The sequence below is a fragment of the Oxyura jamaicensis genome, chromosome 18, assembly GCF_011077185.1.
Source record: "Oxyura jamaicensis isolate SHBP4307 breed ruddy duck chromosome 18, BPBGC_Ojam_1.0, whole genome shotgun sequence".
Taxonomy (NCBI): Eukaryota; Metazoa; Chordata; class Aves; order Anseriformes; family Anatidae; genus Oxyura; species Oxyura jamaicensis.
In genome coordinates this window covers 8396662-8421084 of record NC_048910.1, presented here as the reverse complement: position 1 = coordinate 8421084, position 24423 = coordinate 8396662, and the positions used below count along the sequence as shown (strand labels likewise).

Here is a 24423-nt window from a genome sequence, read left to right as displayed (position 1 = left end):
CCAAACCCGCATCTTAATTATCTCATGAAAACCGGCAACTCCAATCACACTTCAAGGGCCTTTCATCATGCTCCATGTGATGAATATTGGTGGATATTTTGCACAGATACTTCTGTAGAAATACCTTTTGTGTGTGTTTTTCCCCTGCAATAACATCCAGCCAAGTTACTACTGCAGATAAGTGCTCTGCTTCAAAATGATATTGCAGGCTAGTAATTACAGTTGGTCTGATCTTCATCTCATCTACTAATCTGATTTTGGAGTGCCTCCTTTGAAGCAAATGCAATGAGACTGGTGTGAATTACTGCAGTATTATAATGAATCCCATTTATTATGGCAGAGCAAACCAGGAACACTCCCTAATTAAGCCAATATCTGCAGAAACACAGGGAGCACACAGTCCCTGCCCCAAAGATCTTACAGTCAGAACAGGCAAAGACAGACTCTGAGACAGAGAAAAGGGGACGGAGTGAGTGCAGAAGGAACCTGCTCCTCGCTGCACTTTGTTCCCATGACTTTTTTGGAAGGGAAGTCTGGTGGTTAAGATAAGATGTGAAGTAAAAGTGTGGAGCTGCTGAGTGAAGACTGTAGGAAAGGGAAGCAGCAGGTTGTACGGACAGCACAGAGCCTTTTCAGAGCTCTCTGCCGTTCCTTCCCTGCCCTCCCCACCCCTGCATCCCTGGCCAAGGCAAGGAGGTTGGCTCCACAGTCCAGCAGCACAGGAATATTGCTCTGGATGGAGCAGGCTCGGCTCACCCCCACTCCCAGAAAACAACCCCCCATGTGTCTGCAGAGAGGCTTAATTTAGTAAGGAAGCAGCTCTTTAGACTACACCATAGGTTAGACCGTGGGGGGCTGCTCTCCCTGTGATCCCCGTTAACATTAATCGGAGCGGAGTGCTTGCTTGTGTGCTATGCTCACCAATATGGCAGGCAGCTGGGCAGATCAAACAGCACGGGTCAAGCAAAGGGCTCGCAACAGAAGGTCTCTGCGCAGAGGAGAGCGCTGAAGGCAGGATGGGGCCGGCTGAGGGCCCATTCGCATCAATTCCTTGGGCCTACAACAAAGTTGGACCTAACTACTGCATGCAATTATAGTATTAAGACATTTCAGGAGACTTATCCATCGCTCTCTCTGGAGATGAGCTGCTTGCAATCTTTTTGACATTGATAGGTTACATTTTCTTTGCTTAATGAGGCTGTACGGGGACAGATTCTCTGCATTTCTCCAAAAGCCTGAGGGACTGTAAGTCAAGAAGTGCAAATCCAGAGGCCAGATAATGGAACAGCACGTGCAGCCTCCTCCAAAAGGGGGCTCATCACTGCAGCTGTACCGTTAGGTTTTTGATATTGAGCTCTGAAGGCACCTCATAACAGCAGCTGTTAATCCACATTAGAGCACCTTTGTCAAAAGCATTACAAAAAATATGCCAGGCATGCAATCTATTCTATTCAGCCTTTGTCGAAATGCCCAATAATAATAAAATAAAACAACAAATTATGAGAGCAAATTCAATGGAAAAATATGTACCCTATCCTTTAGAAATGGGCCAGGAGAACTGTGCAGAATGAAGGCATGGACATGGGCGCCTCACAGATGAGAGCACAGCAGGCAGCAAGCAAAGTCTGAGCGTCCCCTTAACTACTGCAGGGCTTAAACCAAGGTGGAGCCAAGTGGCTCCATGCTGCACCAAAAAGATGTAAACACATTTACTCAGCTGTCTGTGCTGTGGCAAATTAACTCTGCTCCTCTAAGACAGAGTGACTGCAGACTTCACTGGATCTTTTACCCAAGCAAGCAAGTGGCCAGGAGCGAGGCGAGCCTGGAGACATGGCCGGGGCAGCGGGATCTGACAGCCCCCTTGATGGATGTGATGCTCTGCTGGATTGTGCTGCTCTGTCAAAGGCAGGCTGCTGGCTGGAAAACACACCTTTTGACAATTTCAGCTCTGAGCATGTTTTAGTGACATGTTTTTCGGCTTTTAGTCCCTACTCCGTATAATATAACCACTTAGAAGAAGAAAAGAAAAGAAAAGAAAAAGAATCAGCTGGCCAGGACAGGAATAATTCATGCTTGCCAGCGGCTATTATTTCTCACGCGGCACATGGCTAACAGCAAGGTTGCAGAACAGAGCATCCTAAAGCAATAAAAAACCTGTACTGAGCTCATGGGTGCAACTTCAGTCCCACTGCTCGTGTGTGTTGCTGCATGTCTTTAATCACACGATCACGCGCTATCTCCCACTGCTCTGCGTTTGTTCAGGACACAGGCTGGATGGTGCTCAATTTATCAGCAAGTATTCAGTATCTGCTTTAGTCTCTCTGATCAAAGTGCAGCTTCATGTCTTATTTACGGCTACTACTAACAGCTTGCTCTGCACACACAACTATTTACTTCCCCCCAAGCTTTTCTGTGGTGTTCATCACTCTGACATCTGAGTGCTTTGCAAAGATTAATTCATCTTCATAAAGCCTCTTCAAAACGAGAGAAGATGGTATTCCCATTTTGCAGATCAGGAGTTGCTGCACAGACAGATTGAGGTCACGCATATCTACTCATGATAGGTCCTAATATGAAATGTCTCAGATCTAATCTTTTTTAGATGTCTTCAAATATAATGCCCAAACAAAAAGCTTCTGATTGTATGTTGAAACAGAGCTCTGACTGGCTTCTTAGGAAGCCTGGTAGTACAAGAATGGGAGAGGCTTAGGAACTGTAAATGCTGGTCACCAGAAACAAGGATGAAAGCTTTCTGAATACTGGTCTCGGGAATACTGAAGAACAATACAAATAACCCAGGTGAATATAAAAGACTTCATGGGTCTTCAGTGAAGCAGCAGAATATACCTTGAAAAACTATACACAGAGGAATTTTTCACTGCAGTTTATAGCAGTTTATAACACAGGACCAAATCCCGAGAGCACAGATAGCTTAAGGTAAGAGGAACTGCAGTTTCTCCACGTTTCTTGGGGCCTGGCCAAGCAAGGACAAATGCCGAGCGCTTTGTAGTGCAGAAGACCACCCTGGGAAGCACGGCTTTTGTTTTATTAGTGTGTTAAAAGCATCTGTGGATCAAATGTGCCAGTATCACTTTACACCATGAAAATGCTGCCCAGGGGACACTCAGGACTCATCTTTTCAAACGCTGATACCTTTGTCACTTTTAATAAAAGGCAGCTACAAAAACAAAGTGGACCATGTGGTCTCAATGAAGCAGAGACCATGGCAATCAATAACAGAAACAATCTGCACTTCCTTGCTGGGAGAATTTGCTATTAGCAGCAACATCTATAAAACAAGACATCACTCAAGACCTCCCTTCAATTTTTCTCGGGACAATGAGCCCACTGTGCCCAACGCACATCTGTGCTTATGGAGATTTTCAAATCCAGGCCAGTGTTTAGACTGATAACACAACCGTGCAACATATGATGATGATGGATTGGAGCTTGTGGGATGCTTGACCCTCCGTCTTTTATCCCCCAGCTGGGCACTTTGCTGACTCAAAAGAAAATTTATATGACAAAAATGACGATTTTTTATGCAACAGACATTATTTTCTGGTGTACTTCCTGTTTTATTTCACAGGCCACCAAACACCCAGCTGGGTCAGCACCTTGGTCTGTCTAATACAAGCTCCTCTCTCTGGCCCTGGTTATTAGCAGATGGATGGGGAAAGGGAATGGCTAGGGAAGAATGAAACATGGGGAGGGAAGGGTCAGGGAAACAAGAAGAAAGCCTTCTCAATACAATCCCTAAAAGACACCAAACTGTGCCACAGCAACTGCCTTTTAGTTGAGCCTCCTGATACAGCTCAGGCCGCATATGACTTAGATCAGTTAAATTTTACTTGGAAAGTTGTAGCTGAGGCCATTAACCTTCTCTGTCTTATCACTCAGGTGCCATCTCCATGCAGCAGCACATAGGAACTGGAGCTCCGTGAACAAAGAGGGCCACGAGCTGCCTTCTAGCAGGGGAAGCATACCCACCGCCCCGGCTCAGCCCCCGACACCCTCCATCAACACTGAATAGGAAGTTACTGGACAGGGGGATGAGAATGTCATAAAAGTGCAGGGGCTGAGCTGTTTGCTGTGTTGGGCCATTTTCATGAGATTAAGCTGACACGGACCTGCCGGCACCAGGAGCTCGGGGACTGCTGCCTGCGGAGATCTGTAACCTCCTGCAGCCCAGCGCTGAGCACGGCAGTGACGTGCCAGCTATGTGCCAGCTGAGCTCCCACCTTCCACTGTCACCCGTGGCCGGGTGGTGACAGCACAGTGTGAAAGCCCCGATGTCCCAGCCCCCTGCCATCTCAAGGTCACCGTGGTTGAGTGACATGAACCAGTCCACTTCCCATTACTCTGCCCTGCCGCGACGCTGTGGCACTCGGCTGCATGCCTGATCTTCCACTTCTCGGCAGATTCCCAGCTCTTTGCTTCACAAAATAAGGAACCAGATGTTTTCAGTTCCTTCTGTCTGGGAGATGCTGCAACATTTGTGAGCAGAGGAGCGGGCCTGTCATGTTAAGCATGCTTCAGTAATTCACGTTAATAAAATCGGCTCAAAGTTACGGCTGCTGCAAACTTGTATTGATATCCTGGTTCGGGATCACTTTTGGTTTTAGGATCTTGGGTCACAGAAGGACTCAGGAATGGGCTCAACCACACTTAATTCTATCCAGAAACAAATTTTTCATTCCTATATATGGCAAAAAAATAACCACCACCAAAATATTAACATATGGATGGACAAAAACGCTGCTTTCTGTCAGTAATGTCTACAAAGCATTTCAGGGGCTTGGCTGGGTCCAATCTCAGTAAGAAACATACAGCTTTTAAGTTAAAAGTCACACATGGGTAGTCTTATCAGCTGAAACATGAATTGTATTCTGACCTGGATGACCCACTACAGACATCAAAACCATCCAATTTCCAGCCTGGGCCATCCCGAGCACATTGCTCTACCTCTGCGGTTTGCGGTTCCTATTCGCCCCCCATTTGCATTCTTACTGAAATCCAGCAAGGCAGTTACTTCATCAGCTCCACATCGTCGCAGGAACATACAGGAAGTCAATTTTCTGCTGCACCAGAGGATGACAACTCAATAATCCCCATGACATTTCATTCTGTTGGATTTTAATCTCATAGTAAGAATTTTTGTTTCCCTAAGAGACCAGAGCTGCTAGCCACTGCTGGTTTGTTTTTTTCTTCTCAACTCACAGATGCATAGCAAGGAGAGGAACAGTAGCAGGAAAGAAAGAAAACAAGATTTCTGCCATGGTGAACGCAGTGCTTTTGAAAAAAAAAAAAAAAAAAAAAAGGCCTTCCACAACCTCCAGGGTGAAAACAACAGAGAACAAAGAAAATGCAAATAGAAATCTTTACTTATCAAACCTTGCAACCAGAGCCATGCCCTCTTCCTCCAAGCCACACTTGCTCAGTCAACAGATCCTTTTCTCAGTATTTTATTCTAAGGTGAGCCAATGCCTGGCCCGAATCTGAGGCTCCTCGAGAGCACAGTGCTGTACGGTGATGAGCCAGCAGCACAAAAACCAGGAGCTAAGTCAGTACAGTTCAGTGAACAGGGGGAGAGAGAGCAGCAAAGGGGATTCAGTTAGAAAGGCAGCATCTACAAAGTTATTTTTCCTCACTCTCCTAGCTGCTTTGCCTAGCCCTAGACAAACATTCCAGTATTTTGCTAACCGTTGCACTAAGATTTGGAAACTGAAGCCTTCTTAAGGTGTTGCCCAGGTGAATGGGACTCACAGGACTTGCCTTGCTGTCCTGGCATTTCACACCAAAGGTACTAAGACTGGTTAGAAAACCGCCTTGATACTGCAGCAAACTCTCTACAAGCACCACGCTGAACTGGCTACCTAATACAGAGATGAGAAAGCAACAGAGGTTTTTCTTGTACAGTCCCTTCATGTTCTGCCCTTTGCTCTGGCTCAGCCAACGAGAGGCACAGCCTCTCTCGGGACACAAAGATCCCAGCCCACAAGACATAAAAACATTTCTGTGCACGGATTGCCTCCTCACAATAACCTCATTATCACAGCTGTCAGTCAACAGGACAAGCCAGCCACTAGCATGGGAACTACTGATAAGAGATGCTCACCCTCAAACGCGTTTGCTGCCTGCAACAACACAAGGGATGGCAGCTTTAAGGCAGCAACAGGCAAGCCTGGGTCCTGTCTCTCCACTGCCACAGCCAGGACGGGGCAGGCAACGAGGTTTCCTTCAGCCCTGTGCCATGATAGCGTGGCTGCAGCATGCAGCTCCTTCGGTTCCGCCCCAAACTGTCACTCACACGGATGTAATTGTTTAATAGCCAGATCCACACTCTGTCATTCAGATTTATGTCCCACAACAGTGATGTCTTGTGATCAGACCGAAAAATCTAAGGGCTGTTTTCCTTACAGATCTCCCAGTGCAGAGATCTTGCACTCACTCGCTGTCCCCCTTTACAAGTGGCTATCCAAAACCTGAGTATTATTAATCACTCACTTGCTATGAGGCCTCTCTCTGTTTTATGCGAGCCTTTGACTTCCCGATGAAGGGTGGATATACCCCTAATGATGCTGATGTAAAGCGCATTCATCACTCATATTCAGTTCCACCTCGGTACTTACTCCTCAGCCTCTATTCAAGACAGGGAGAATATGGCCCCGATTTACTGACCTGAACCATGAAGTGATTTTTAAAAGTTTCAGAACTTTTTTTTTTTTTTTTAATTATTATTAAATCAGCTGAAACATCTTTCCCAAGGATGTTCAGAAACCTACCGAATGCCCTGAACATTCAGTGCCTGAATCAGAAACTGTAACAGATGGACTCAGAGGGCTTTTTTAATATTGGCTATTAATAAGTGCACATGTTCACAATGACAAATGCAATTTATTTTTAGTCTCTACTGGGATATTAGCCTGGTCTTCCTCAACACTTTTTGTCAAATTCCCTGCTTTGAGACAAAAGCACCGAGGCAAGAGCTCCTCCAGCTATGCAGCCAGCAAGCCCCGAGCTCTGCCCAGCAGCCCTGCAGGGTCCGACCAGCTAACATGTGGCTGCCTGACCTCCTTGCTTTATTCCTCCCCCAGCATACAACCATGTTCTTATAACTTAGGATTGTTTAATGACTGCAGCTTAGTTAATCCTGAATTGCTTGTAGCGTAAGTCACCTCAGCATCAGGCCTCGCTACTGAAACGACTGCATTAACTCATGATTCGGTGAGGCAGGTATAAAAACACCATGAATCAAAATGCTTTTAGTAAAGTTAATTCTTCAGCAGTTACTTTTCAGGGAAAAAACTGGGAACCTGTGGCCATGTACAACATCGGCAGCACCGTGCAGAGGCCCAGTCATCTCCCTCTGCCGTGCCTTTCCCTCCCAGCTCCATCCCAGCACCAACACCTCTGAAAGCCCACGAGGAACGACCTTGCTGTGAACCTTGGCAGCAAGAAATGCAAATATTTTGAATCTGATTCTTGTGGTCATTTCACTAAGTTAAATGCACAGTCTTAACAGTTCCCAGAAGAACACTGTGGTAAATATAAACTGTGATAACAGTTTGACAAATGTCAGCTGACGTAAAATGGACCTATTGTTTGTGTTTAATTAGAAGCAGTCAGGATTTCATGTCTGTACTTTGTGGTTTCTTCTGGGATCCTTGCTTTACTTTCTGTCTATCACAAGTTTTTTCCAAGAAGAGCCCATTTTTAGACTGACAGCACCAGAAAGAATGTGGGGAGACCTGGCGCTATTGCACTTGCAGCTCAGAAGAAGCAGGACACAGTGCCTTCGAAGCCAGACTTTGTTACTTTGCTAACATACTGACCTGGGATTTTCTGCAAGCAGCAGGTTATCAGCCACAGAAACGTGCTAGTTCTGTTACAGGCTGGATGGCACCTGCACCTTTTGCTTGACAAGGTTTTTCTGGAGGGTTTAGTTGGGTTTTCTTTGCCTTTAGACAGGGCACGGTAATTTACCCACTCAGCAGCCCCTGGGGCTGCGATGAAGTACCTCACTGGGATGGATGCTGTGCGAGGCTAAAATTACCCTCAGCCAGGAAATATTTTCCTCATGCGCTTGGTTTCGCTCCTTCCTCCTCCCTGGGCAATAGGCAGCTACTGGGAGAGAGCATTTCACATGATTAATTTTCTGCTATGGCAGAGGGGATGTGTTTCCTTCTACATCTGTGTTTTTGTTCACTGGTGCTCAGACAAATGACTAAGCCGTGGGCAGTGAGCGGAGCGACAGCGGCGCTCTGGCTCCCGAGCACAGCGCAGCCGTTACTTGTGAGGGCGGCTGACTGGACCGATTGTCTTTCCTTCCTAAGCAACATTAGCATTTAATCATTAAATCATAGCTAACATCACAATAAAGTACATCGCAGAGCTCCTCAGCTGAAACCAATTTTTCATCTGCTGCTTCTGGGAAAAGCGATGGTTCTTTGACGTGCACATTTGCTAAAGCAAGCTGCCCACCAGGTCCAGGCACCCTGCGATACAGCAGCAAGCACCAGCACTTCTGCCAAAGCCTGCTCTAAAATCTACCGAGAGCAGTAGCAAACCTTCCTGTGACTTTTACGTAAAGTCTCTGTGGTATAAACCCCGCAAGTAAAGTCACAGTGGGAAAGTGCCCTTCAATCCAGAGATAACCCCCCCACTCGGCCCTTTGCAGACCTGGCTGGGGGGGATGCTCAGCACAGCCCTACTGTCTCTTTTCCACACCTTTTCTGTTCTCCCATGCTTTAACTGCTTCTACTTTACATTTGGATGACCAAAGCTCAAAAAAAAAAAAAAAAAAAAGAAAAAAAAAGAAGGGAGTTGACAGGCTTTGTCAATTCACAGTGTAACACTAGGCACTTCCCCCATGGCAATCACACATCTTACAGCTAGACAAAAGGAAAATTAAGGAAGTAATCACAGCATCCATACAGGACCACTGTTGTTAATTACCCCTGCTGGGGGGAACCTGCCCTCTGCTCCCACCCTGGTGGCTCAGCCCAGGGCAGGCAGAGGCCACGCTGACAGCCCAGGGATGGACCAGCGTGATCAGTCACCATCTGATGTCTGGCATCGCTCAAGATTGGCTTCAGCTGACTGAGCGCAGACATTTAATGCCACTTTGAAGCCTGAAGATAACCAAAGCATTCACACAGATGGGGCACAGCCCCTGCAGGAGAGCGTGGCCATGCAGCAGCGCCGTGCGACTGCTGGTACAGGCATGCCGAGGACAGAGGCTACAGGTGAGAAGAGACAGCACTGTATTGAGATGTGAACATCGATTTGTCACTGCAGTTAGCTGGGCTTATTAGGGTGGCTGTGTAGCTGGAGCTACATGCACCCCAGTCAGAGCCATCACCCTTTTTAATATCTTGCACATACTCTGAGCTGTTTCATCCTCCTCTCAGTCTCTCCTGGAAGGTGCAATTTAAGGGGAGCAGCAACAGCTGAGTTTCTCCACCTGAAACCTGGAGGAACACATAGGAACGAGACCCGGGGGACTCTCTGTTCAGGCTGCAAGCACTGCTGTCACCCGGGAACACCCCTACGGCTACACAGGCTCCTCTTCAGCCAGTTATTGGATTACAACTTTGGGCTCTTATGCTGTGTGAGATCCGAATGAGCCTGCTTAATCAGCTGGTGATGTGACGCTTCCTCCTGTAAAGACCTGAGATCTACTTCCCTGGCAGTAAGCCTTTCCTCTGGGAGGTCAGGCTGAATTCCTGACTTCTGAAGTGCTGTTGGCAGTGGGAAGATGAAGCAATAATAAATAAATAATAATTTAAAATTTAAAAAATAAATAATAATTAAAAAAATCAGGACAGTTGTTATTTCCATCTAAACTTGACAGGACGTCCTGCCTGAAAAGGAGGTCTTGAGGAGCTCCTGCAGGCTGGCCTGCTTCAACCCCTGACAGCAGGAGGCTGAGCCCCAAACCTTGCCTCCCTCCAAATTTGCACTAGGTTTAATCGCTTGAGGTGACTGAAGAATGGCAAGTGGTTCTCTAGAAAGAGGTGGCCCAACATGCCTCAGACACAAAGTTAAGCAAAAATGCACCAAAAAGGAGGCATTACGTACTATTCCAGGAAGCACACTGAATTACCTGCCATGCAAGACTTCATGGGACAGGAGTGGTGCTCAGATCTGGGACATCCTAACTGCACGGACTGAGCCCCCCCAGCCCGATTCTTATCTCCTTTACATGTACCTTTCTTGTGTGCTCTTACTAATTTCTTATCATCCAGATTCTTTCCATTCTTTTGCTAAGCCACATTTAGCAAGTACTGTGGAAAAATGACACAGGAAAAAAGCCAGCCAGAGCCACGTGTGATTTTTGCTTTGATGAGCGTTACAAAACATCCCAGGTGAAGTACTTCGCAAGGCTAAGAACCCAGCTGCCACCATCTCACCTGAACGCGCTGGCAACTTGCTTGAGAAGAAGCTGGAAGCATCTCCTGCCCCTCTTGTACACAGCAGATCCCATAATAAGAATTGCTGGACAGTCTCTTATGCAGCACACAACTACGCAAAGCCAGTCTTGTTATTTCCAGCAGGCAGGCTCTGTTGCCTGGAAAAGCAGCTTTAGTTTGGCATGAACAAAAGCCAATGACTAAAACATTGTATGAAATTGATTTAATAAGGTTCAATGATTGAAACAGGAAGGATTTCCTTTAGCAATTTGTTACAGGCCAGATTCAGCCACTGTGACCAGCTCTGCCATCAGCCTAATTGAAATTTGTGCAATGAGTGGGGGCAACAATCTTTGCTCTCAATTAACTCTAAAGAAAAGTTGAATTTTTTTAACTCATTCTGATTTATCAGCTCTTCTTTCATCTGATTTTTAAAAAGGTCTGGATATTTATACAGCTGTGCAGAATATTCAGAGGTACCATAATTCACAGATGTCATTTCACCACTATTAAACTGAATGTTTAAAAGCTAATTAGAGATCAGGACGTAATTCATATTTCATTTGGAGGAAAGCAGGCAGGAATCTCCTACAAATACCCACTGCCAAGCCTCCATCTAGTCCCAGCCCAGCTGGTCAGGCAGCCCGCCCTGCCTTCTGGCTGCAGACCGAATTGCACACATCTGGCATCTCTGAGATTTGGTTACAGATATAAGAAAAACAACAACAACAACAAAGTTCTGCCATTGTTGCTTACACTAACCAGCACCTCCTTTGGAACTACTCCTTATGGTCTAACTGAACTTGTCTGTAGGGAAAAGTAACACCTCACGGTAGCTAAGCGAATCCCTTCAGCCCAGACACAGCGAGATCTGGGGGCAACCAGACCTCAGATTAGGTCTGCTGCCTACGATCTCCCGGCCATGCTCCAAGGCCTCGGTGCACGCTGCTGACCCTCTCCTGGCTGCCCTCGCTCTGAGAACAGCATCGTGTCTGCCACCACCCCGACGTGGCTCCCGGCGCCTTCTGCGAGCAAGGCACAGAGCTCAGAGCGACCGGGGCTCCAGGGAGCAACCGCAGCTGAAGCTGCAGAAGGCTTCACGTGAGAAACTTCTTCTTGTGAAAATGTCTCTATTAATAAAACAGTAGGGAATGCAGAAAAGAAGATTTATCTCGGAGTAAAACGTTTCTCTGGGAGCTCCCTGAGGAGTCAGCAGCAGCTTGTTACGGAGCTAACATGTCTTTTACTGCCGCAGCCACATGAATAAGAAATATTTCAGCATTAGGAGCAGTTAGGAGAGGCACAAAGCAGGAAAGCTAGGCAAGCAGAACAAGTGGCTCTGAGTAACAAAACCCGCAGCTACTGGAAAATCTTCTGAAAGGTTTTGAGTCTGAAACAACCCGTGACCTAATTAGGTGGTACTGTTACTGGACAACAGAGCGAGGAACAGAACAAGAGGAGGGGGAGACCAAGGGGAGGAGAAAGAGCCAGGCCTAAATACTCGGCCGACCAGGCCAAGCGAGAGCTGACCAGGGCTGACATTTATTTAACCAGCACGAGCACTCGGTGAGGCACGGGGGAGGCGCAGATGAGAGGGGCTTTGCTCCATGCATGTGGACAGTTTTTCCTCATGGGCTGTGTTTTACGCAGAGATGAATGAGGTAAATGGGCAGGCACCATCAGCTTGTGGAGATCTGCAATGAATGAGCCATAGCCACACAGGTTTCTGTTACTAAAATACAGCATTTTTCTCTGAGGGGGAAAAATGGCTTGGGAATCCCTAAGCAGCCTTAGAGGAAACAAGTGTTGCAGCGAGTTGTGGCAAGATAAGATAAGGATGCAACTTAATCTGCACCTTCCCCAGGAGGATTCACCACCGCTCACACCAAAGCAGTTTGGAGGCAGCTGGTGGCCCCCAGTGGGATGAGTGAAGTTCCTGTGCCCGGGCTGCGTGGGGGACACACAGGGTACGGGTCCCTGCGCCAACAGGCCCAGCCACACCAAACCAGCAGTGTGCTTCTCTCCAGCTCAACACGGGAGGCAGAGAGAGTAATTGGGAACAGCTGCATGGACATCGCCATGGGGTGCTCAGGAACCCTGTCTGCCCGAGGCAGGAGGCCCTGAAAACCCAAAGCTCCGAATCAATACCATGCTACGCAAAGGGAGCTCCCCATGTTCCATGTGAGGCACCCTCTACATAAAGGATTAAAAAATACCCCATTTGCCCTGGCAGATATTTTCTGTCAAAAATGACAGGCCAGACTCTTAGTTAGGATACACTGGCTCAGCATCACTGACTCCAGCAATTTAAATGGTGAGATTCGGGTCTGGTATCTCCCAAGGATACTGGGAGTGGAGAAGAGCTGGGCTGGCCAAATCCTCACCACTTTTCAGCCAGCAGGGTTACAGGCTGAGTCGCAGCCAGCTTCCTGCTGTTCACCTTTGGGGACAGCAGGAGAGCCGAGGAGGTGCAGCAGCCTCAGGGGCTGCTGCTCAAGTACAGCAGCCCCCGAACAACACGGTCATTCAAACAAGGAACCAAAATGGCAAGGATCTGGCCCAGCCATCAGCTGTTATCACAGATGTGTGGAGCCTTTGAACCAAGTTTCTTTAATCTCACATTCCTCTCCACTAAAAGCACGGTATGATTGCTCAATCAAACGGCACCAATAAATCGAGTCCCGACTTCTCTTCCTCCCACTGCAGCGCTCAATATTCCCGGAGGAGCAGGGCTGAATACTTCATTCCCTGTATTCTGTGACTAATCTCCCGCAGCCCCACAAAAGGGGCTGCCGAGGAGCGCTGCCATCTCAGGATGGGTGGCACTGCGCGGTCCTGCCCTCGCTCAGCTTCAGGCAGCTCATGACTCATTCCCCGCATGGAAGCCGCACAGGCTCTCTGCAGTGCTGCAAGCTGCCTTCCGAGTGGGTAGCTTTAGGCAACCGAGCTGTGAAAGAACTGCAGATGAGGAAGCCACGGCACTGCCCCGGCCCTTCTTTAGAGGACTGCAGTCAGCTCCTGCAGGGAGTGCAGCCAGCCCAGCCCTCCGCTGTGCTTGTGAGTGCCTCGGCGGGCTCACTTCCTACGAGCATGCTTCTTCACGGCATGTGCCATAGGCTGTGCATGTCTCCACCAGGAACCGTTCAAAGCAGGAGCGCTTGCATACCTGCAGTGAGTGCTGTCTGACTCAGAGGCACTGAAGAGGGTGCTCGGAGCAGCCGTGCCCGCCCACGTGCCCACCCACGCAGGCACGACGCATGCCACCAGAGAAGGCTGTGAGCCCTCTTCAACAGCAGCAGCTGTGGTGTGCAGGAAGATCAGCTTTTTCCCTGAGGTCAGAACAATTTAGGTGACTAAATCACAAGTACAGTCACAACAGCGACCTTTCCACTGGGTTACAGTAACCTCTGCAGGGCCGGTATTTCTGCACTCACTTGTTACTCCATTAAAAGCAAGCACAAATACTTCAGAAAGCAGAGAAGTTCAGAAGGAACAGTAGCCCACTGCACATTCTAGTTCTGCATCACAAATCAGACATCAATAAGAAATCTCAGGAAATACAGCTTTGCCCAGCTAAAAACTCTCATCTTCAAAACAACACCACTTTACTATTTCAGTGCAAAAGGAACAGAAACAGCTTGCTGCCCGCTGCAGTGCCAGGCTCCCCTGTTGCATCAGCAGCACAAGAAGGGATGTGCAGAGCCCACAAAAGACATACAAGATGCCGGGGAGGCTGTCCCAGCTCCCCTCTCGTGCAGCCAGCTTTGCTGTAGGTAGCAGGCGCACACAATACAACTAGCTCCCTCCTGAAAAGAAAAAGCTGACAAAGGGAGAAGGGTCAGGCTGTGCTTTCCCACTCTGCCTGGGTTTCTAAGGCTCATCTCCTGCAGTCTCACAGCACTCGGTTAATGGCTCATTAGAGCAGGTTCACTAACTGAAAGCAGACTTCTCTATACTTTAACTCTGGCTTTTAGGCTGATTTACCTCCCTTATCTACAACACACTTAACAAAAGACAACTTCTGGGGGAAAAAAAATCATCGTTTCTTAATTTCAAGTCTACTTACTGAGAACGGCTGTGGAAGTCGCTATAGGAAATCGCAGGGTCTGAGTCCACCTTGTAGCAGCTAAGTTTCTCCCAAGTGGGACGTGAAGGCAGACCTGGGACACGCTGTGTCTGTGCTGGTGAAGGCTCTCAACTGTGCATCGTTGCCAAGAAACCTGGGGCAGACTCCAAAGCCTCCAGATCTGCCCTGGCTAAGGCATTCCTAATCAAATCCTCCTCCCAGCAGGAGCATCCAGAGCAGCCGCCGGCAGCACACAGCCAGGAGCAGCATCGCTGCCTTTGATCCAGGTAATGCTGAACTTCCACACAGTGCTTCCACCAGCACGAAATATTGCTTATTTAACAAAGCAACTTCTATCTGGAATTGGAACTAGATATTTACTTTAGTCTCACTTTTGAGAAAGAAAGAATTTTCTGCAACTATAAGGCTCTGCTATACCAAAATCTCATGACCTGCAGCCACACAATTCCTGCTGTCTGGAAACAGAATTCATAAAATCTGCAGCTGCAGTAATGCATGTGAATGAATAACCTTTTGCATTACGGCAACAGGTTCTAGTCAGGTCGCACAGTGCCGGATGACATACACATTCATGGGCTCTATCTACCCCAAAGATCTCACAGTCCAAAATAAGAGACATACAAAGCTGCAGAGAGCAAGAAACAGCCAGAAGAAAGGAAGACAGCACAGCAGAAAGGCTGTAAGATGAAAAAGATTCATGAGATCATGGAAGCCTGGGCAAAACCAGAAGAAATGAGCAGGCATTTAAAGATCCCCTTCTCCACTGTTCCTATGTTACAGCTGATCTTGAATACAATCCAGCTTTCTCATTCAACATTAGTTTTTGTTTCTACAGGTAAATTGATTATAATAGAAATGCCTACATTATGGAAGTCAGATCAAAGTGTTTTAACATTATCATTTTGACTGATTTGACAAATTATTTATTTATTTATTTTCCTAAGGATCACAAACACTTCTGAGAATGAATTCTTCTCTTGAGTTAGGGTAGGCAATGTTTTTCAACATCCTTCAGTCTTTAACGAGACAGGAAAAAAAACCACACAACTATTTCCTGCCATTTTCTATTAGTTAATCATAACATAGCTGAAGTTTATCATCAGACTGAAACAACATCACATTGAATCCCGTAAGATGTCTAAATTTAGGCATGATAGGGGCATATCAGACTGTGCACGGTCATTTTTGCAACTATTTTATCTAGAGCTGGCCCAAATGACGTTACACGAAGAATAACTGAACCCTGTTTATTTTAACTCTGGTACTTCTAAGATTCAGATCTCTGCAACAATGGAAATTTATGCACCTTTAATCTTGTTGATGAGGACTGCTCAAAGTGGGAAAGGTCAAACATTTCAAAGATCAGAGTTTTCAGCAAGGATACACTTCAGTCTCCTTCTTTCCTCCCAGAGTTACCATTATGTGCCTGTAAGTAATTTAAAACAAACTCCTCATACCAAACCATGTGTGTGCATCATGTGTAATGTGGCTAAAGTAAATCAGTTAAATATATCTTCCCAGCAGGGCCTCAGTTCCTGATTTCAAACAAGAGTGGTGTAAAGGAAGGTGGCAAGTAAAAAGAGGCAGTAAGGTCAAGGAAGTAGCAAGGAAAGATAACTGTGGCTTTGCATATTGGTTTTTGCTCTTCTTTATACTCCTGGAGACACATTTGTAAGGAAAAGAATTAACTCTTCTGTTGGTTTCTAGCACCGCATTTGTAGTGCTGATGAGTCCTGGAGCAGGCAGCCTTGAACCAGCTTCATCACCCAGCCCAAAAGAGATTAAGCATGAACAGCTCTCCCAAAAAGAGTGTGTTAAGAACACGAGTCATCGGTGCCCCGAGGAGTGAGACACCTGAGACAGGTCGTGCTCTTAGAACACATTGCTGCTCCTGCAGGCTGGGTGCAGAGGACGGGGCTGCCCAGCTCTGCAGCAAGGCTGGCAGGGGAGCATCCCTGCAGCATCCCTGCAGCACAGCCCAGGAGCAGCGATGGAGGCCGCTGCAGCTCAGGGTCCTTCTGAGATCCAGGGGCTGCAGAGCAGGAGATGAAGCCAGCTCTCCTGTAGAGTTAGGACGTGCCTGGGCTGCGCAGTGCAAACCAGGAGCGGGAAGGGCTCCATGCTCCACAGCCGAGACAGACAAATATTACAATTAAATAAGCCCAGCATGATAAAAATGCATCTCTTGCACTCACAATTTCCATGTAGCTTTGAAAAGGTCTAAATCTGAGAAGGTAAATTAACTCCTTATCTGTTCACACTTGAAGCTTTTTAAAAAACAGGCCTGAAGGCTGGAAGTAGTTCAGCAGGCTGCAATATTTTAGCCTTACATGGGAAAGTTTGCCTAACGAAATGCTACGATTTTATCAGACTGTTTCCTTCTGCTTCCTCTCTGGTGGGTAATGGAAGTTACACCCACTTCTTAGCTTTGACATGTGTAACCCAGAAAAGCCTTAGTTCGCTGTAAAAATGCCAAGTGATATGTTTCTTTGTTAGAATATGTCTTGGGGCTCTTGTCGCATTCTTCTAAACACGTCAGGATAAACTAAATGCATTATTAACAGCTAGTGGAATAGCACCACGCATTAGCCATTCTTCTTCTGAATGGAAAAGAAAAAAATCTGATGAAATATAGTTCCTGTTATATTCCTAGATTGCTTTACTGGATAGCTGCCCTGTCTTTCACCAGCCTCAGGCTGAAAACAGGAATTCTGGAAGATAAATCCAGATACCCTAAAAAGAATTAAAAGAAAATGTGAAATTTCTCACTATTTTTCTTTAATTGGGTGCAATTTCTTAAAATGTTTATATGATTAAGTGTTATTAATGTTGTTAAATGTTTATACAATTAAACAAAATTGTTAAAAATCCAGTAAAAATGAAACCAAAACACTCCACAGAAAGATGTCAAAATGAGACACTGAAATTTAGGCCTAATTCCCTTCCTGCTATGCCAAAATGCTGTCAAAACCTGTAATTTGGGGTCATTTCAACTCTGACAGAAAACAGCACTGCTGAAATGTGGCCTACCATTGGACATGGCACTCTGTCCAGCGCCTCAGCGAGAAATGCCATCCCAAGAAAGGAAGGAGACAAATGATGCCAAGCTGCTGCAGCTGTACAGAAGCAGCGTGGGATGGAGGAGACTGAAGGGTTGGGCTTTGTGCCCCAGCCGTGTGACGGGGCAATACCTGCACACACTGCTCCGGCCCAGCAGCAGGACTGAATTCCTCCCCTGTTACTTCACATGATGCATTCTGCTGCCTCGGGATGCATCTGCGCTCAGCTACTCCCGCCTAGCAGGGGCTGCTGGCCTAATGCTGCTTTTGTAGCCCAGCATTGTGTGGCAGAAAGGCTTCAGTCTGCCTCCTCAATGCCTGTCAGAAAGCACTATAGTTGCACCACAGCTGAAGTTTCCCTCGGTGCTGCAGCAAAACGACAGCTATTTATAAGCTATCTCACTTCCAGATCTCGCTTCTCCCTAGTAGGAGATACAAAGACACGTATAAAAGGCAATTAAATAAAACACAATGGATTGTGTTAACTACTGGTAACCAAGAAGCCACCTTGATCCCCTTCTGAATCTAAGATATTCACTGCGTGACACTGCGGCCTCAGCTCACAAAGACTTTTCAATTTCGGATTAAACACGATGCATTGGAAATAGCTCTGGTAACCCCCAGCAGCACATTAGAGCTGGCAATAGGGAAGAGAATGAATGGCAGGGGGAAGACAGAGGGGTTAAGCATTTGCATTGGGAGAAGGGGTGCAAAGGAAAACTACTGTTTTGTAAAGGGTTTCATTATCTTGCCACGTTTCTGGAACCTGGGAACTGTCTGGACCACGGGGAGGACGAGGGAAATCACGCGGATGAGCTATTCTCACAAAGCCCAATTCCTCTTTCTGGAGCTCCAGCTCTCAAAACATGACCAAAATCTAGGGAAAAAAACATCCTGAGAGAGACCTAACTGATAACTGCACCAGTAAGAATGAGATTGGCTTGAGTCCCAGCCAAAACTGGAGAAGGCAGACAGAGGGAAGGACATGGAGCCTCCCAGCAGCGCCTGTTGGAGGTGGCAGTTTTTCCATAGGCAGACTTTTGCTACCAGCCTGCAGGACTGCTGCTGAAAACATGGCTTCCTCCTTCCAAGGTTTTCATGCAGAATTTATTGCTGGTTCCTCTCCAGATGATTCACATTTAGCCGTAGAGACTATTTTTAGCTGCTTTTCTTTCAGCACTTATTCTTGGAGAGCCCCTGCAATTTTATGTGGTCTTCCCTCCCCTGGCTCCTCTGGCAAGAAGCTCCACGAGGCTGGCTGCTGAGAGCAGGGCTCAGCACCTCATCCCTTCTGTGTGCAGCGCAGCCCATCGCAGCACTCCTGAGGTCAATAGCAGCGGGCTTTATCACCACAAAGATAGGTAGCGGAAAGAAAACAAACCAAGGAAAAACAAACACACTCCAGGTCCTTAGAGTGCTTGCAAAGCCATTGTGAGGCTGTTTGGGCAAAGGTCTGATGGTCTGGACACACTAACAGATAGCAAAGCTGAAGGCACACACATGCAGCGAACACATACAGAGGCAGCTGGGTACAGCAGAGAGCTGTAAAGCATGAGAAAATTGCTGCAATTCGTCTGGGGTAAATCTGACACCGAGACATGAAGTTACCTCTTTGTTAGGGTCACGCAGTGCTCCCAGCATTATAAAAGGGAGATGTTAACCCATCAGCGTGTCCACAGCCAGCATCATGGTAGGTGTACGTGTCCTTTTGAGCTGGACTCTGATATCTTCAGGTTCAGTTTTACAGCTTTGACACAGACATTGTGGGACACAGTTAACAGCAACCCAAATCACACATAGCCACATAACGTTACCAGCCCAAGAGGCAGCTCCACAAGTAGGGAAGTGCCTCAGTGCTTTCTTTCACATATGGGAGTAGTGTTGCCGTATTAAATCATTTTTACACTGGTAAAGTCACATAAATTAAGGCTTGTCTTGCATTAACTATACCCATACAAAAGCCTATTGTTATGAACCATAAAAGTTTAATATTGTTGACGTTCCTGCCTCTCTTCCAAATGTGGTTAACATTTTCTAACAACTCTAAATTTTTTGAGGCATGTGAATGGGACTCATACATACTTGCAGTGCACACATACACCACAGACATTGGGAAACCTAACTAAAATCGGAGTAAATTAGCTGGAGGGAGAGGTGAAAACACACAAGGTATGAACGTTAAGAAACCTTTGACTGAAGATGATAATTTTTATCTGTGCTGCCTTACCTGGTTTACAAGTAAATCTCTTCTCTACCATGGAGAGCCTCAGCATGCTCTAATACATAACCTTGCCTTTTAAGAGCATTTTGTATATTGATTCCAAAAGTATGACTCAAGCTTGTTAGCTTATTATCTGCTAGGTTAGTAAGAGCTCCTAGGGAGCCAACATATGGGTGTACTTATGAGCATGTTAACAGCTGTAGTAAAGCAGCTAAGTCCATTACACTAAGCAATGGAGTTGGTTGTACTCTTTTCCTGTTGCCAACACAGCAATTATTAGGGCTGCCGTGTGCTTCAGTAGACTAAAAGAACTGGCAGACCAAATTGATCCCAGGAGTAATTCAAGAAAGACAGAATTACACTAAGAGTCGTGGCCCAACGTGTTCCTCTCCTTTAAACCCTCACTTGAAAATATTAGCTATTTGCAGGCTGAAGTCTAGGCTACTAAATGGTAATTAGACAGCTACATGGGAAATAATTACCTGATTACGAGATGATTAATTAGTATTCTGTCAAGATACAATTATCCTGGCATCTAGGGAATACACTGCATTTCTTCTTTGCTCCTTACAAGATGATGACAGCAGCATAAAGCGCTTCTGCCCTGAATACCTACAGAAAGGAACAGCAAAAGAGCACAGACAGCAGCACTCAGTACCCAGGGGTCTAATGAGGCTAGAAATATGCATGGCAGACTGACACATTCCAGTCCTTTGATGACAGGTCAAAAACAGACAAGGAAACAGCTTCACAAACAGCAAGAAGCAAATAGGATCCTACCTGCACCACCCCTCAAACACACCGAACCACTTTTGACCGCAACCTTACAGTGGGAGAGAAGCAACTTCTGGCTGCCTGCATATTGCAATGTAAATGCCACGCTTTGTCAGACCAAATCAAGCCTTGCAAAATTTTATAGATGTCTGCAGGGACTGGAGGATAACAGCACAGGTACCTCTGAGGGCCCCTGTACACCAGTAAAAGGCAGGAAGGCTGACATGGCAGGGAGAGGCGAGATTTACAACATAGCTCGTTCTAACAGAATACAGCCTGACCTAATTAGTTGAACACCTTTGTACAAGGGTGCAGCAAACCTATAATGGCCCCCTTGGCTGCTTTTATAAACTACAAGTAGATTTGACACCTACAAATCTTGCTAGGCTGGTAGCTTCATAATCTAGTACAGGTGAGCAAGAAATTAATTTGCCTTCAGCACCATTAGCATCAGAGCTTTGATCTTTCCCCAGTTGAGGCAGGGCAGCCCTGCTTTGCACTCTGCCTTTCACCCAGGCAGGCTCTGCAGAACAGGGGAACAAGAAAAAGCATTCTGGAAAATGATCGGTACATGAAATTTAGTAACAAATTCCACCTACGTGCACAAAGTACTGCTGAGTTTTATACGTGCTCAGATATAGAAGCTGTGCCAGCAGACAAGGCACGAGGGGAGACATGGGCACAGGTCCCCACTCGGTGACAGGAATCTCCGATGACCCCAGTGGTACGCAGTCACCTGGCTCTTCTGCAGACCCACCTGATTCTGCCACCTCTGACCTGGGCCTTATCAGTAGATAGCTCAATTGATCTTCTGCTAACTTGGGCTGAATAACAATTTCCTAGCTCCCAGAGGAGCTATGAGATGAACTTATTAGAGCCTGTGAAGTACTTTGATAGTATAATAATGGAATAAGTATTGTAGATAGAGTTTTTATGCTAATTCCTTCATCTACATATCTGTGGCTGCCTCCTCCAGGAATTTAACAGATATATGGCATGCAGAATAAATACCTCAGAAGTAACAAGCCTCTGTACCAAGCCTGCAGCTCATTTCCACATCTTGCCACGTGTGCATGGCTACCCTGCACCTGCCCTGCCAGGACAAGACAGACCTGTAAGATGATGGAAGCTGACCGAGCCATGAATGATGCCTCTTTGCGTATCTCCTGCACCAGCCTTAGAGGGAAAGCATCAGGGTGGCAGCTGCCTTTAAAAATCACCTGGTGACAAATGGTATGCCTGCCCAGCTTTCCGGGATGGAGATACACAGGAGGTCTCTCGTTGGCCACCCCATTGTTCCAATCAGTGTTATCCTCCTCCTGCACGTAAATAGCATTAGAGCTTCTCACATTCATACCCTTCTGCTGGGCCAGATCCGCTCAACCCCTCAATTCCAGATGAACCCAAGTGCCCAGGTGCCTGACACCATTGAAGGGGGCAGGAATTAAGTCCCTGTGCATGCTGGTGACACAAGGCCTCCCAGCCACCACCTCCCTTGGAAGACTCAGCATTGCAGCCTGGGTGCTGAGCACGCTGCAGTGAACTTTGCCCCTGTGTTACCACTCAGCTAGACAGCTCCCAATTAACGACTTTGTGTGAGCCCAACTGGCTCTAGACAGTATTTTCAAATGTGACCACTATGAAAGGAAAAAAAAAATAGGTCAAGAGGATTATGCAGGGTGACTAATGATTGCTGCATGCTGGGCTGAGATGTGAAGCCTGGCTATGCTTTCAAAGGTGCATAATAATATGTCCAGGTCTGACCTGTGGTGCTGTTGACACTTTTTCTGAGTTGATGCCTTCTCACAAATGCCCATTAGGCTGGAAGCTTGGACGCCCACCATGAATGATGGCAGCGGAGTGGAAGGGCTATCAAACTTCGCAGAACTCCCATTAAGTTTCACTTCATTTCTTAAAAGCCAGGCAGGAGGACAAGTATTTAGCCATCAAGGCCTTTTGGAATTGTTTGCTGAGAAATGTGCCCGCTGTTCGCAGGCTGTGGGACACGACGTGTTAATACTCAGACAGCTCCCTGGAGCTGGGCAACAGGAACGAGAGGAGGGGGCTGTTCTGCTTGGCACAGCTGGCACTCAGAGGCAGGGGAGCACGCTCTGCCAGCCAGTTTGCCATCCAAATAGCCAGAACTAGTAGTTTTATCCTCAGCTATTGCTGAGCTGAACCCAGAGCTCCCTACGGGGATTCCTGACCAACAAGTGACGTGGCAGGCTCAGAGAGCCACGGAAAACAGCATTTCATTTCTCAGAGTCCCTTCATGGATGAGAGTGTAAGTATAATCACTGAGAAGCCTCCTTGACAAGCACAGACATACCAGGAAAAACATAACCTCCAGTTCAGCTGAACTGCGAGGAAGATCTGGAAGCCATCTCACCTCAGGTGCTGGGGGCCAGCTGCCACACGTGGGCTGTTGGCAGCCTGGCAGCCGCCGGGCGGCATGAGGTGAGACTGGCTGGTGCTGGGCCCCGAGCAGGGAACAGCGGGTGCAGAGCTGCTGGAAAAGGCAAGGCACTGCCTTCAATAAGCACAACTTTTGTCAGAAGGCTGCAGGGAAAACTCCCAGATATAGGAGAAACGTGCAACTGTGCAATGAAGCTGAGGAGTGTGGGCGAAGCTGTGAGGGCAGTAATGCTATGGAGGCCTTCCCAAGGCGCCATGACCGACTTCCCACCACACCTGAGTGGTTCCACATCTGTACAAGCAATGAGGGAACGCAGCACGTACTTACATCTCACAGACGCCTTTCAAATAACCTCAGTTTTAATTCCCAGGCAATTCTACACTGTCAAAGAGCAGAAAAGCATTATTATAGCAGGGGCAGTCCTCTGTGACTGACAGGACGCAGCCCAGGCAAGGCCTTTCAGTATAGACTTTCAGGCTCCCCACCTCTTTCCTCAAGGCACTGCTCAAAATTTAACAAGAGGATGAATTTTTGCCCCATTGTTAGGTCTCTGCAATCATAGGCAGGGAAGAAGATTTTTGCACAAGCTCCTTGATTTAGATGAACCGAAAAGTGACAAGAATACTTTTCTCGCTTTTTTAAAGCAAAGCCTGCCTGAGCCCATGGGCTGATTGTGCCGTAAATCCATCTCTTTTCCAAGTGTAAAATCTCCAATTGCTCATCCCCTGTCTTTCATCCTAATTAAATACTGATGTGAAGTAATCAGCATTATTGTCAATGGCTCTGGCACTGCCCAGACACTTGTGAATATACAATATTAGGAGGAAATGAAGCCAGAGAAGATTTTCCCCCAGCAGCAGACAAGCAGTGTGGACAGAAAACACCCATGTGAAGGGGTGGAATTGCCACTGACCCAGGCAGGACCTCTTCTATAGGGCACAGCAGTTTGCAACATGAAATGAAGTGGGAGATTTAAAACAGCTGAAAGAACAATGCTGCCTATACTCAGGGGAATATTGGCCCAGTGTCCTGTGAAAGCACTGATACCACACTGCCATTAATTGCTGCTCTGCTTACCTGCTTGTAAGCACCACGCACAGACAGGAGCAAACCCACACCTTGTGGTACTGCCAAGAGCCCTCCGCTGGCTTTGGTAAGACATCAGCCATGGGCATCTAGCTTCTAATCCCATGTCTCACAGTCCTGCATAGAACTGGGGAAGGACTCTGCCCTCACTCCTGCTTTGTTTCTTCCAGTGCTCTGACAACCCCTTACAGCACCAACCCAGAGTGCTGAGGGCTGAGCACTGGCAGCAGTGTATGCTGCTCCTGCCCTGTCTGCGCTAGGTGAGCGTGCCCAGCTGCTTGGGCCCGCTGCGAGGTACCCGGGCAGAGGCCCTGGTGCCACGCTGCTCCAGCCCTTAGGCCTGGCCCACCGGGCACAGCTCCACA

The 24423-nt window shown here is 47.1% G+C and overlaps 1 protein-coding gene across 4 annotated transcripts in view; it reads right to left on the bottom strand.

Annotated features, from left to right (window-relative positions):
* The window catches only part of RAB11FIP4 (RAB11 family interacting protein 4), a 124262-nt gene that overhangs the window by 35813 nt on the left and 64026 nt on the right, over nt 1-24423 (bottom strand). The window contains exon 1 of one of the 4 annotated variants that reach the window (XM_035342083.1): nt 14482-14619. The exons of the other annotated variants lie outside the window; for them this stretch is intronic. The gene's annotated coding sequence lies outside the window, so the exon portion shown is untranslated. Of the gene's footprint in view, nt 1-14481; nt 14620-24423 lie in introns of those variants that run through there. 4 annotated transcript variants of the gene reach the window in all.